Consider the following 14,343-nt stretch of genomic DNA (forward strand, 5'->3'; position numbering starts at 1 on the left):
CTGAATGTAAAAGGTTAAGTGTGTTTTCATAATTACATAATTATGCATATTGGGTAAAACCAGTTATTGGTACTGTTTCTCTTTTGATATTTAATAGAGGGATGTACACAGATTTTTAGCAACTAAAAGAATAGATGTAGCAATTATTGACATATTCTATTCCATCTGCTTTCTAAGATGCCTTTCTATACCACATAGACTTAGAAATTTGAAAACTATATTTCTTAAACACTTTTGTAGCTAGAGTTCTGCTTCTTATTTTTTAAATCCAAAAACCTATCTCTTCTTAGGGAAACTTTGTTTTGTTCCCCAAGTTCTTTCAGAATTATTCTAAATCTCTTTATACAAGGAATCCACCAAGTATGAACTATAATATGAAAACTGAGTTTCAGTAGAACAAGGATGTGGGTCTAAACTAATCTCCAAGAAAACATACCTGTAATTTCAGTTCTACCACTAACTCCATATATGATCACACAAATTTTATTCTAAATCTTTGGCCTTCAAATGAATGGTTTCATTCATTTTGTGTATTTTCTGCAAACTTCCACTCTTTATAAATGTATCATTGAATAATTTTATCTCCCAAGTTATATCATACCTATATTAGGAAACTGATGCTACACCTTTTCTTTCTCTTCACACAGATTTACATACTTTCAGAAAAATTTCATATTTTCTGGTATCATTGGAACAATGAATGTGGACGTTTTCACAAATGTGTACACACAGATGGATTACGTGTATCTTCTGATACAGGCTGGAAAGAGTAGTTAAGTAAATTATAAGTATAATTGAACATGTGTTTCATCTATACATATATAAATATACACAAAAAGAATGTGCATGCATTGGCTACATGGACATATATTTTTCTTCAATTAACTCTGCTAAATCTCATATTCGCTTGAGCCAGAATATGAACATGGCAGCCATTTAAGTGTACAAAGAAATCAACAATGAAGAAAAGTAAATAATTCAGAGTCTGTAATGAAACACTGTGTCAGTGTTAGAACATAAAACAAAGCCAGCAGGTAAGTGGGAATTTTTGCTGATCTTACTATAAAATGAACAGAAAACAAAGGTCACTTATTACTGGAACAGTTTTGCTCATTTCACATTGATAGGTAAAATTTGCACAGCGAAAATTTATTTGTACAATGTATGTTAGAACAATGTATTAGTAAAGCTATATTAGAAATGTTTTGGTTTAAGTACATACATTATCAATTCAGTTCAGTCGCTCAGTCATGTCCGATTTTTTGTGACCCCATGGACTTCAGCACACCAGGCCTCCTTGTCTATCTCCAACTCCCAGAGTTTACTCAAACTCATGTCCATTGAATTGGTGATGCCATCCAACCATCTCATCCTCTGTCATCCCCTTCTTCTCCTGCCTTCAATCTTTCCCAGCATCATTTGACTTTTCAAAAGAGTCAGTTCTTTGCATCAGGTGGCCAAAGTACTGGAGTTTCAGCTTCAGCCATCAGTCCTTCCAATGAATATTCAGGACTGATTTCCTTTAGGATGGACTCATTGGATCTCCTTGCTGTCCAAGGGATTCTCAAGAGTCTTCTCCAACACTACAGTTCAAAAGCATGAATTCTTTGCTAATCAGGTTGCTTTATAGTCCAACGCTCATATACATACATGACTACTGAAAAAAACCATAGCTTTGAATAGATGGACCTTTGTTGGCAAAGTAATGTCTCTGCTTTTTAATATGCTGTCTAGGTTGGTCATAACTTCTCTTCCAAGGAGCAAGCGTCTTTTTATTTCAGGGCTGCAGTCACCATCCACAGTGATTTTGGAGCGCCCCAAATAAAGTCTGTCACTGTTTTCACTCTTTCCCCATCAATTTGCCATGAAGTGATGGGACTGGATGCCATGATCTTCATTTTCTGAATGTTGAGCTTCAAGCCAACTTTTTCACTCTCCTCTTTCACTTTCATCGAGAGGCTCTTTAGCTCTTGTTCACTTTCTGCCATAAGGGTGGTGTCATCTGTGTAACTGAGGTTATTGGTATTTCTCCCAGCAATCTTGATTTCAGCTTCAGATTCATCCAGTCCAGCGTTTCTCATGATGTACTCTGCACATAAGTTAAATAAGCATGGTGACAATATACAGCCTTTATGTACTCCTTCCCCAACTTGAAACCAGTCTACTGTTCCATGTCCAGTTCTACTGTTGATTCCTGACCTGCATACAGATTTCTCAGGAGGCAGGTCAGGTGGTCTGGCATTCCCATCTCTTGAAAAATTTTCCACAGTTTGTCGTGATTCACACAGTCGAAGGCCTTGGCATAGTTAATAAAGCAGAAGTAAATGTTTTTCTGGAACTCTCTTGCTTTTTCGATGACCCAACAGATGTTGGCGATTTGATCTCTAGTTCCTCTGTCTTAGAGCTTGAACTTCTGGAAGTTCAGAGTTCATAACTGTTGAAGCCTCGCTTAGAGAATTTTGAGCATTATATTGCTAGCGTGTGAGATGAGTGCAATTGTGCATTCATAGTAGTTTGCACATTGTTTGACCTTACCTTTTTTTGGGATTGGAATGAAAACTGACCTTTTCCAGCCCTGTGGCCACTGCTGAGTTTTCCGAATTTGCTGGCATATTGAGTGCAGCACTTTCACAGCCCCGTCTTTTAGGACTGGAACTAACTCAGCTGGAATTCCATCACCTCTACTAGCTCTGTTCGCAGTGATGCTTCTTAAGGCCCACTTGACTTCACATTCCAGGATGTCTGGCTCTAAGTGGGTGATCACACCATCGTGATTATGTGGGTTGTGAAGATCTTTTTTGTATATTTCTTTTTTTGCCACCTCTTCTTAATATCTCCTGCTTCAGTTAGGTCCATACCATTTCTGTCCTTTATTGTACCCATCCTTGTATGAAAATTTCCCTTGGTATCTCTAGTTTTCTTGAAGAGATCTCTAGTCTTTCCCATTCTATTGTTTTTCCTCTACTTCTTTGCACTGATCATTGAGGAAGGCTTTCTTATCTCTCTTTGCTATTCTTCGGAACTCTGCATTCAGATGAGTATATCTTTCCTTTTCTCCTTTGCCTTTTGCTTCTCTTCTTTTCATAGCCATTTGTAAAGCCTCCTCAGCCTTATATACATTTTAAGGTGGCATTATATGAGAACAGATGAAGTCAAAAGATAGACTTGATCTGAGGACATGTTTTTATGGTAATTTTCCACACAGATTAGAAATAGAGATTGAGAAATAAAAAATGGGAATCTTATAAAAGTGATTCATAAGAAATAAAAGTGGAAGACATTTTCATTTGTTCAGTTTGTTCATATTGAAACAACCCTTACAGATTTATCCAAAATACTTTAGAAGCCAGCTAATATAATTTTGGGAGATGGAGAAAAATAAATTTCTTGGAGATCCAAGTGCAAGTCTTATGTAACTTGAATGTTTATTGTATGTTAGTACTGTCTCTGGTAGTTGTTGAAATTAAATACCCTATTTGCAATGATTCACTTATCTTTGAGCTTTTGGCTTTTATGTTGGATATTTTAAATGGGCTTCCCAGGTGATGCTAGTGGTAAAGAACCCACCTGCCAATGCAGGAGACCTAAGAGATGAGGGTTTGATCACTGGGTCAGGAAGATCCCCTGGAGAAGGACATGTCAACTCACTCCAGCATTGTTCAGAAATCCATGAACAGAGGAGCCCGGTGGACTACAGTTCATGGGATCACAAAAAGTCAGACATGATTGAAGTGACTCAGCATACATTTTAAATGGTAATTTAAAAATTAAAGTAGGTCATATATAGCTGCCGTTGTAATGGTTAACTTTATGCATCAATTTGCCTAGGCCATGGTACCCAGTTGGTCAAACAATTAGTTTAGATGTCACTGTGAAGGCATTTTGTAGCTGGGATTAGCAATTTATCAGTGTACATTGGTAAAGCAGATCACTCTCCTTAATGTGGGTGGGCCTTTTCCAATCATTTGAAGATGTTAAACTGAAATCCCCTAAGTAAGAAAGAATTCTGCCTCCAGACCTCAAATAATTCAAGCAGCTCTCCATAGATTTTTGACTTCAAGTCTTCACAATGGCATGAACCAATTTCTTAAAATCATTCTCTCTCCCATTCTCTCTCTCCCCCTCCACACACACACACACAAACACACACACACACATAAGTATTGATATATATTCTTAAAGATAGAATTTAGAAATTTCCAGCAGTAAAGTTAATCATAATTTTCTGAATGAGCCTAAGGTAGAGCACAATCTCAAAAGCTGCCACTACACAGTACCTTATAGATTTATGGAACATAGTTTTACACCTTGAATTGTATCTGAAGTAAAATGGACAATTATGAGAGAATGTGGAGCTTTAGCATAACTTAAACCATTGAGCAATTACTCAGTCATTCCATTTCCTGCCTCTGACTTTTAGATGGTCTTCATGGGAATGTCTCATAGAGAATGTCTTTTAATAAATGTAAAATAGAATCAAAATATTTTAAGGAACCAGGAAATAAAGAGTATGTCATCATTATACTAGAATATATACAAGTAGATTATAAACAAATGCACAAAGACAAAAAATGATATTAACTTTTAAAGTTGTACATAGTAATTTTTATTGCGTGTCATTAGAAGAGAATAAGCATTGTCCACTGCATAGTTTGGTGGAGGAATGATTACTATTTTCTTTTTCTAAATTAACTCTTAGGAATACAGTTGCTTTACAATGTTGTGTTAGTTTCTGTTACACAGCAAAGTGAAACAGCTCTATGTTTGCATATATCCCCTCTGTTTTAAATTTCCTTCCCATTTAGGTCACCACAGAGCACTGAGTAGAATCCCCTGTACTATACAGGTTCTTATTAATTACCTATTTTACGCATAGTCTCAATAGTGTATGTAAATCTAAATCTCCCAATTCATCCCCACACCTTTCCCCCTTAATATCCATATATTTGCTCTCCACATTTGTGGCTCTATTTCTGCTTTGCAAATAAGATCATCTGTACCATTGTTCTAGATTCCACACATATGCATATATGATAATCTATGATGTTTGTTTTTCTGACTTGCTTCACTCTGTATGATAGTCTCTTAAGTCCATCCACATCTCTGCAAATGGCACAATTTCATTCTTTTTTATGGCTGAGTGATATCCTACTATATATGTGTACCATATCTCCTTTATTTGTTTCTCTGTTGATGTACATTTAGGTTGCTTCCATGTCCTGCTTTTTGTAAATAGTGCTGCAATGAAGATTGGGTGCATACGTCTTTTTGAATTATGGTTTTCCCTGGGACTGGGATTGCTGGACATATGGTATTTCTATTTGTTTTTTTAAGGAAACTCCATACTGTTCTCAATAGTGGCTGAATAAATTTATATTCACAACAACAGTGTAAGAGGATTCCCCTTTCTCCATACTTTCTCCAGCATTTAATGTTTGTAGATTTAAATTTTTATTTATTTATTTCATTTATTTTCATTTTCGGTTGTACTGGATCTTCATTTCCATGCAGGTTTTTCTCCAGTTGCAGCAAGAATGGGCGACTCTCTAGTTGCAATATGCAGGCTTCTCATTGCAGTGGCTTCTCTTATTGCCAAGTGCGGGCTCTGGGGTCTGTGGGCTTCGTAGTCGCAGCTCCTGGTCTCTGGGGTTCAGTAGTTGTGGTACATGAGCTTCCTTGCTCTGTGGCATGTGGGAGCTTTCCTGATCAGGGATTGAACCTGTGTCTCCTGCTTTGGCAGTGGATTCTTTACCACTGAACCTCTAGGGAAGCCCTGTTTGTAGCTTTGATGAAGGCCATTCTGATTTGTGTGAGTTGATACATCATTGTAGTTTGATTTGCGTTTCTCTGGTTATTAGTGAGGTTGAGCATCTTTCCACGTGTTTGTTGGCCATTGTATGTCTTCTTTGGCAAAATGTCTATTTAGGTCTTCTGCTCATTTTTTGTTTGTTTGTTTGTTTAATTGAGCTATATGTGCTGTTTGTATATTTTGGAGATTAATCCCTTGTCAGTTGCTTCTTTTGCAAATACTTTCTCCCATTCTGAGTATTGTCTTTAGTCTTGTCTATGGTTTCTTTTGCTATGCAAAAGCTTTCAAGTTTAATTAAGCCCCATTTATTTATTTTTGGTTTTATTTTAATTACTCTAGGAGGCGGTCAAAAAGGATTTTGTCGTAATTTATGTCAAGGAGTGTTCTGCCTGTTTTCCTCTAAGAGTTAAAAAAAGCTATTAATTGAATATAGTATTGTTTGTCACAGCTTGACTCCTCTCATGTGTCCAAAATGTTAAAAGCTTTAAGTATTTTCTGGTTTTAGTTCTCCTGTCGGTTATAAAACTAATTCTAAATATTCTCTTATCTCTGAATTCTTAGTAGTATATGTGCTGGGAGAAATATCAATAATCTCAGATATGCAGATGACACCACCCTTTTGGCAGAAAGTGAAGAGGAACTAAAAAGCCTCTTGATGAAAGTGAAAGAGGAGAGTGAAAAAGTTGGCCTAAAGCTTAATGTTCAGAAAACGAAGATCACGGCATCTGGTCCTATCACTTCATGGGAAATAGATGGGGAAACAGTGGAAACAGTGTCAGACTTCATTTTTTGGGGCTCCAAAATCACTGCAGATGGTGACTGCAGCCATGAAATCAAAAGACGCTTACTCCTTGGAAGAAAAGTTATGACCAACCTAGATAGCATATTCAAAAGCAGAGACATTACTTTGCCGACTAAGGTCCGTCTAGTCAAGGCTATGGTTTTTCTAGCGGTCATGTATGGATGTGAGATTTGGACTGTGAAGAAACCTGAGCGCCAAATAATTGATGCTTTTGAACTGTGGTGTTGGAGAAGACTCTTGAAAGTCCCTTGGACTGCAAGGAGATCTAACCAGTCCATTCTGAAGGAGACCAGCCCTGGGATTTCTTTGGAAGGAATGATGCTAAAGCTGAAACTCCAGTACTTTGGCCACCTCATGCAGAGTTGACTCATTGGAAAAGACTCTGATGCTGGGAGGGATTGAAGGCAGGAGGAAAAGGGGACGACCAAGGATGAGATGACTGGATGGCATCACGGACTCGATGGACGTGAGTCTGAGTGAACTCCGGGAGATGGTGATGGACAGGGAGGCCTGGCGTGCTGCGATTCATGGGGTGGCAAAGAGTCGGACACGACTGAGTGACTGAACTGAACTCTGAATTCTAGTTGATAAATGTTATAAATTATCTACATGGAAGATTAGTGGAATATGTTGCTTCCTATTTTCCTTACTCTTACTTCATGTTTGCTTTTCTGTTATTATTTTTAATTTTCTAGTAACTATATCTACATTTTAGGTCATAATTCAAACCTCTATTTTTAAAAATTTTCCACTATAATTTCATCTCTCTCCCTATATTCTCTTTATCCCCAGACATATTTTAGTATAAAACTTTACACTGTCAAATTTTATACCATACAGATTATTTTGTTACTGTTTAACTTTGTAGACGTTGAAAATTTGCATTATGCATGTTATTATTGCTCTACATATTATTTAGTGAAGAAATAAGTAGTATGTTAAAGTTTTTAAATGGGGTAATATTTTCATCTGATTCATATTTGATTCATCTTGAACAACTCTTTTGACTGTATTTTTTTTAAGTTTTATTTTATTTTATTTTATTTTTTAAATTTTAAAATCTTTAATTCTTACATGCGTTCCCAAACATGACCCCCCCTCCCACCTCCCTCCCCACAACATCTCTCTGGGTCATCCCCATGCACCAGCCCCAAGCATGCTACACCCTACGTCAGACATGGACTGGCGATTCAATTCTTATATGATAGTATACATGTTAGAATTCCCATTCGCCCAAATCATCCCACCCTCTCCCTCTCCCTCTGAGTCCAAAAGTCCGTTATACACATCTGTGTCTTTTTTCCTGTCTTGCATACAGGGTCGTCATTGCCATCTTCCTAAATTCCATATATATGTGTTAGTATACTGTATTGGTGTTTTTCTTTCTGGCTTACTTCACTCTGTATAATTGGCTCCAGTTTCATCCGTCTCATCAGAACTGATTCAAATGAATTCTTTTTAACGGCTGAGTAATACTCCATTGTGTATATGTACCACAGCTTTCTTATCCATTCATCTGCTGATGGACATCTAGGTTGTTTCCATGTCCTGGCTATTATAAACAGTGCTGCGATGAACATTGGGGTACATGTGTCTCTTTCAATTCTGGTTTCCTCAGTGTGTATGCCCAAAAGTGGGATTGCTGGGTCATAAGGTAGTTCTATTTGCAATTTTTTAAGGAATCTCCACACTGTTCTCCATAGTGGCTGTACTAGTTTGCATTCCCACCAACAGTGTAGGAGGGTTCCCTTTTCTCCACACCCTCTCCAGCATTTATTGCTTGCAGATTTTTGGATCGCAGCCATTCTGACTGGTGTGAAGTGGTACCTCATTGTGGTTTTGATTTGCATTTCTCTAATAATGAGTGATGTTGTGCATCTTTTCATGTGTTTGTTAGCCATCCGTATGTCTTCTTTGGAGAAATGTCTAATTAGTTCTTTGGCCCATTTTTTGATTGGGTCGTTTATTTTTCTGGAGTTGAGCTGCATAAGTTGCTTGTATATTTTTGAGATGAGTTGTTTGTCAGTTGCTTCATTTGCTATTATTTTCTCCCATTCAGAAGGCTGTCTTTTCACCTTGCTTATATTTTCCTTTGTTGTGCAGAAGCTTTTAATTTTAATTAGATCCCATTTGTTTATTTTTGCTTTTATTTCCAGAATTCTGGGAGGTGGATCATAGAGGATCCTGCTGTGATTTATTTCTGAGAGTGTTTTGCCTATATTCTCCTCTAGGAGTTTTATAGTTTCTGATCTTACATTTAGATCTTTAATCCATTTTGAGTTTATTTTTGTGTACGGTGTTAGAAAGTGATCTAGTTTCATTCTTTTACAAGTGGTTGACCAGTTTTCCCAGCACCACTTGTTAAAGAGATTGTCTTTACTCCATTGTATATTCTTGCCTCCTTTGTCAAAGATAAGGTGTCCATATGTGTGTGGATTTATCTCTGGGCTTTCTATTTTGTTCCATTGATCTATATGTCTGTCTTTGTGCCAGTACCATACTGTCTTGATGACTGTGGCTTTGTAGTAGAGCCTGAAGTCAGGCAAGTTGATTCCTCCCGTTCCATTCTTCTTTCTCAAGATTGCTTTGGCTATTCGAGGTTTTTTGTATTTCCATACAAATCCTGAAATTATTTGTTCTAGTTCTGTGAAAAATGTGGCTGGTAGCTTGACAGGGATTGCATTGAATTTGTAAATTGCTTTGGGTAGTATACTCATTTTCACTATATTGATTCTTCCGATCCATGAACATGGTATATTTCTCCATTGCAACGAAAAGAATAAAATACTTAGGAATATATCTACCTAAAGAAACTAAAGACCTATATATAGAAAACTATAAAACACTGATGAAATTTTGACTGTATTTTAATTACTTTGTAATTTTGAAGATAAGAAAGTCGTCCTCCTCATTATTGAACTAAGAACGTCCAGGTTCTTAAATTTTATTTAATTTATTCTGTTTTTGGTTGTGCTTAGTCTTTGCTGCTGTTTGTGGGCTCTCTCTAGCTGCTGGGAGTGAGGGTTTCTCTTGTTGTGGAGTTCAGGCTCCAGAGCGCAGGCTCAGTAGTTGTGATGCATGGGCTTAGCTGCTCTGTGGCATGTGGCATCTTCCCGACCAGATATGAACCTATGACCCCTGCCTGAATGGGCAGGTGGACCCTCAACCACTGGACCACGAGGAAAGTCCAGAAAGTCCAGATTTTTAATTGCATATTTTTTGTTTTCTCTTTCTTCATGGAATCATTCAACTGGGAGTCCCTTGGCTTCCTGTTCTCATTTATATTGACTACATTTCACACCTATGGCTAAACCAATAGTCTAGAATTGCTTTTCCTTTTGTATATGTGTGTGAGTACAATTTTTTTCATGGAACCTACCAAAATAACTTCCAGATATTCCTTGTGTAATGTTCTGGAGGATATCAAATGAGTTTTTTTTAGCAAGAAAAAGCTAGGGCACCGTTTCTAAATTGTTGCTTGTTTGAAACTCACTATTTTCCCTTCATACATGATTGAAAATGTCATGGAAACTTCTCAGTTGTATTTTCAATTGCTCTGTAACTATATTCTTTAATGACACGTGCAAAACCTCCAGTTAAAATTAAGCCTTTACTTATTCACATCCACTACTCTTTCTTTTTATCTATGTATCTTATTCATTTTGGTCTCATGATCAATCTTTTTAAGAACATTCCACCAGTAACCAATTTCATACTTATTAAGTGAAAATTCAAACCTGGATGAAGCCGGCTATCTCTTTTCTCTGCACTAATTTTTGAGAATCTATGCATAAGTGGAGAAATTTGTATAAGAGAAATATTAATGTCACCACAAACATCTTTAACCTTAATCTCAAATGGTTTTAAATTTGCTTCTGATTATTCGGACATATTCTTGGAGTTGGATGCTTCTCAAGGATAATTAAACATGTTCAAGTGTCTCCTACCTTAAAAGATTAAGTCACTGTTTCTCATGAAAATACATTTCTTTCCAGTTGTCACATTTTCATCTTTGCTATACTGTCTTCTCTTTTAGGGAGTTCAGCTTTCTCAGCTCTATTTTATTCTATAGTAATATGCCATCTGCTTTAAGTTTTCCAAAAATTAATCAAGCTCTTTTGTTTGTTTAGTCTCTTCTATTCCATTCTTGATATTACAGTTTTGGTAGATTTTTGCAATCTTCTTAGTGCTGTGTATGAAGTAAATTCCAATTTTCAGGTGACTATCTTGCATTTAAAGACTATATAAAATTTGCATGAATATAGACTTTTTAGCACATAAAGGACATAAAAGCATATTTTAAGCCAGATATTTATTCTTTAAATGAAGAAATTGGTGTCTTAGAAAGTGTGAAAGCATGATGTAATCAAAGTACAAATGACCCTTGAATAACGCAGGGGTTATGAGTGATGCCCTTTGCACAGTTAAAAATCCGCATATAACTTGACTCCCCTAAAACAACTACTAGTAGCCCACTGTTGACTGGAAGCCTTACACAATAGCATACACAGTAGGTTAACACAAATTTTGTATATTATATACTCTATTCTTGTAATAAAGCAAGCTAAAGAAGATAAATGCTATTAATAAAACCATAATGAAGAGAAAATAAAGTTATAGTACTACATTGTATTTATACATACCATAAATTTATGTTGTCTGTTTACAAGGTGAATGGTCTGTCCATTAGTATTTACATCAATATTGCCTTACATGATACCAAACATTGTAGATGTTATATGTATTGCTAACACTAGACATCAAAAGTGAAAAGATAATGTGAAAAAAATTTTATTTATTTACAGGTAAAATGATTAATTTATTGAGAGCAAAGAAGCAGCAATATGATTGTTTTATGATAGCCTAGTAAAATCATATCATGACTTCATGCTACCCTAGCCTGTACACTAATGAATGAATCATAATAAGAACTTTATGACATACAGTATTACAGTTGTACTCATAATACTGTATTGGAAACATTGTTACATTTTTAGAAACTGCTTGTGATGATAGTCTGATACTCAGCTTCTCCAATTAGGAGACAGAGAGAGGTATACTGCATAATCATGTAATTCTTTGAAAGCAAAGTATTACAGAGTAACAAAACTAAGATATTATTAATTTTATATTAACTATTACTCTCTTTATGTCTATAAGGATAGGCTAACCACTTCAGTACAAGTCTTGCACATGATAAATACTGAGACAACGTTGATGATAATGGTGGCAAAATAAAACCTCTCATGTAGTTAATAGATTTTCATACAGACAACACACATATATAACAGATAAGTTTATTAACTTTAGGCATGATGGTTGTTAGTAAATAATTTAGGTGGAACTAAACCATCCTAAGGGTGTCCATCCTGCTCATCTTCTCACTGAACTGGCTGAGAAGGAGGAAGAAGAGGGGTTGGTCTTGCTGTCTCAGAAGCGGAAGAGGTGGAGGAGGTAGAAAGGGAGGCGTCAGAGGCAGGAATACTTGTTATGACTGTACATCATAATTTCTATCTGACACTTTTGCTTCTTCATTTCTCTAAAAATGTTTCTTTATGGCACCAATCCCCCTTTTACCTTTTGCTTTAGTATCAGTGCTCTCATCATGGAAGAGTTCATGGCATAAAAGAAGAGAAAAGCAGCCTTGAATAATAGGAGCCCTTCTGCCGGATTATCCAGGGTCAGTTTGCTGTCTGGCACTACTTCTCCTACATCTTCTTCTTCACCATTTGGCACTGATTCAGAAGCACTCAAATCCATCAAGTCATCTGTAATTCCTCTAGTGCGCTATTGTGGTGAAGGTTAGCTCTTGAATTTGTTCAAGATGCATATCTTGAAACTCTTCACCACCACTCCATCACCTTTTAGGCATAAACACAGGATCTTTCATGATTTCCTTATTTGGTTCTGTCGTAAAGCCTTTGAAGTTACATGCATCTGGACACAGTCTTCTCCATCAAGAATTTATTATTTAGGGCTTACTGGCTTTCACAACCTTTCATGTTACACTACTGAAGATGCCATTGTTGTAATCCTTGGAAACTTTTGTGATGTCCCATAGCATTAGCAGTCGTGTGCATAAGTTACCGTGTGGTGGTATTGTTCAGTCACTCAATCATGTCCAACTCTTTGCGACCGCATGGACTGCAGCGCATCAAACTTCTCTGTCCTTCACTGTCTCCCACAGTTTGCTCAAACTAATGGACATTGAGTTAATGATACTATTAAACCATCTCATCTTCTGTCACATCCTTCTCCTGCCTTCAATATTTCCCAGCATCAGGGTCTTTTGCAATGGGTTGGCTCTTTGTATCAGATGGCCAAAGTATTGGAGCTTCAGCTTCAGTCCATCCAATGAATATTCAGGATTGATTTCCTTTAGGATTGATTGATTTGATCTCCTTTCTGCCCAAGGAACTCTCTAGAGTCTTCTCCAGCACTGTAGTTCGAAAGCATCAATTCTTTGGTGTTCTCACTTCCTTATGGTCAATCTATCACATCCATACATGACTACTGGAAAGACCATAGTTTTGACTATGCATATTTTTGTTAGAAAAGTGTTGTCTTTGCTTTTTAATACTGTCTAGGTTTGTCATAGCTTGATATCTCAGTTAGTAAAGAATCCACCTGCAATGCAGGAGACCCCAGTTCGATTCCTGTGTTGGGAAGATCCGCTGGAGAAAGGATAGGCTACGCACTCCAGTACTCTTGGGTTTCTCCTGTGGCTCAGCTGGAAAAGAATCCACCTGCAATGTGGGAGACCTGGGTTCAATCCCTGGGTCGGGGAAATCCCCTAGAAAAGGGAACAGCTGCCCACTCCAGTATTGTTCCCCTTTTATTTGCCATGAAGTGATGGGAACAGATGTGATGATCTTACTTTTTTTTTAATACTGAGTTTTAATCCAGTTTTTCCAGTCTCCTCTTTCACCTTCATCAAGAGGCTCTTTAGTTCCTCTTTGCTTTCTGCCATTAGAGTGGTGTTATTTGCATATCTCAGGTTTTTGATATTTCTCCTGGAAATCTTGCTTAGAGCTTGTAACTCAGGCAACCTGGCATTTCACATGATGTACTCTGCATATCATATACTCTGCATTTCATGAGAAATGCTGGGCTGGATGAAGCACAAGCTGAAATCAAGATTGCTGGGAGAAATATCAATAACCTCAGATGCAGATGACACCACCCTTATAGCAGAACATGAAGAAGATCTAAAGAGCCTTTTGATGAAAGTGAAAGAGGAGAAAGAAAAAGTTGGCTTTAAAGTCAACATTCAGAAAACTAAGATCATGGCATCTGGTCCCATCACTGCATGGCAAATAGATGGGAAAACAGTAGAAAGAGTAACAGACTTTATTTTCAGGGGCTCCAAAATCACTGCAGATGGTGACTGCAGCCATGAAATTAAAAGACACTTGCTCCTTGTAAGAAAAGTTATGACCAACCTAGACAGCATATTAAAAACCAGTGACATTACTTTGCCAATGATGTTCTGTCTGGTCAGAGCCATGGTTTTTCCACTGGTCATGTATGGATGTGAGAGTTGCACTAAAGAGAAAGCTGAGCACTGAAGAATTGATGGTTTTGAACTGTGGTGCTGGAGAAGACTCTTGAGAGTCCCATGGACTGAAAGGAGATCCAGCCAGTCCATCCTAAAGGAAATCAGTCCTGAATAGTCATTGGAAGGACTGATGCTGAAGCTGTAGATCCAATAGTATGGCCACCGATGCAAAAA

At 37.1% G+C, this 14,343-nt stretch overlaps 1 pseudogene; it reads right to left on the bottom strand.

The window, feature by feature from the left end:
- The window catches only part of LOC138433138 (mitochondrial adenyl nucleotide antiporter SLC25A23 pseudogene), a 169,370-nt pseudogene extending 156,999 nt beyond the window's left edge, over positions 1 to 12,371 (bottom strand).
- Between the last annotated feature and the right edge of the window lie 1,972 nt (positions 12,372 to 14,343).

This window comes from Ovis canadensis, chromosome 2 (assembly GCF_042477335.2).
Source record: "Ovis canadensis isolate MfBH-ARS-UI-01 breed Bighorn chromosome 2, ARS-UI_OviCan_v2, whole genome shotgun sequence".
NCBI classification, from domain to species: domain Eukaryota; kingdom Metazoa; phylum Chordata; class Mammalia; order Artiodactyla; family Bovidae; genus Ovis; species Ovis canadensis.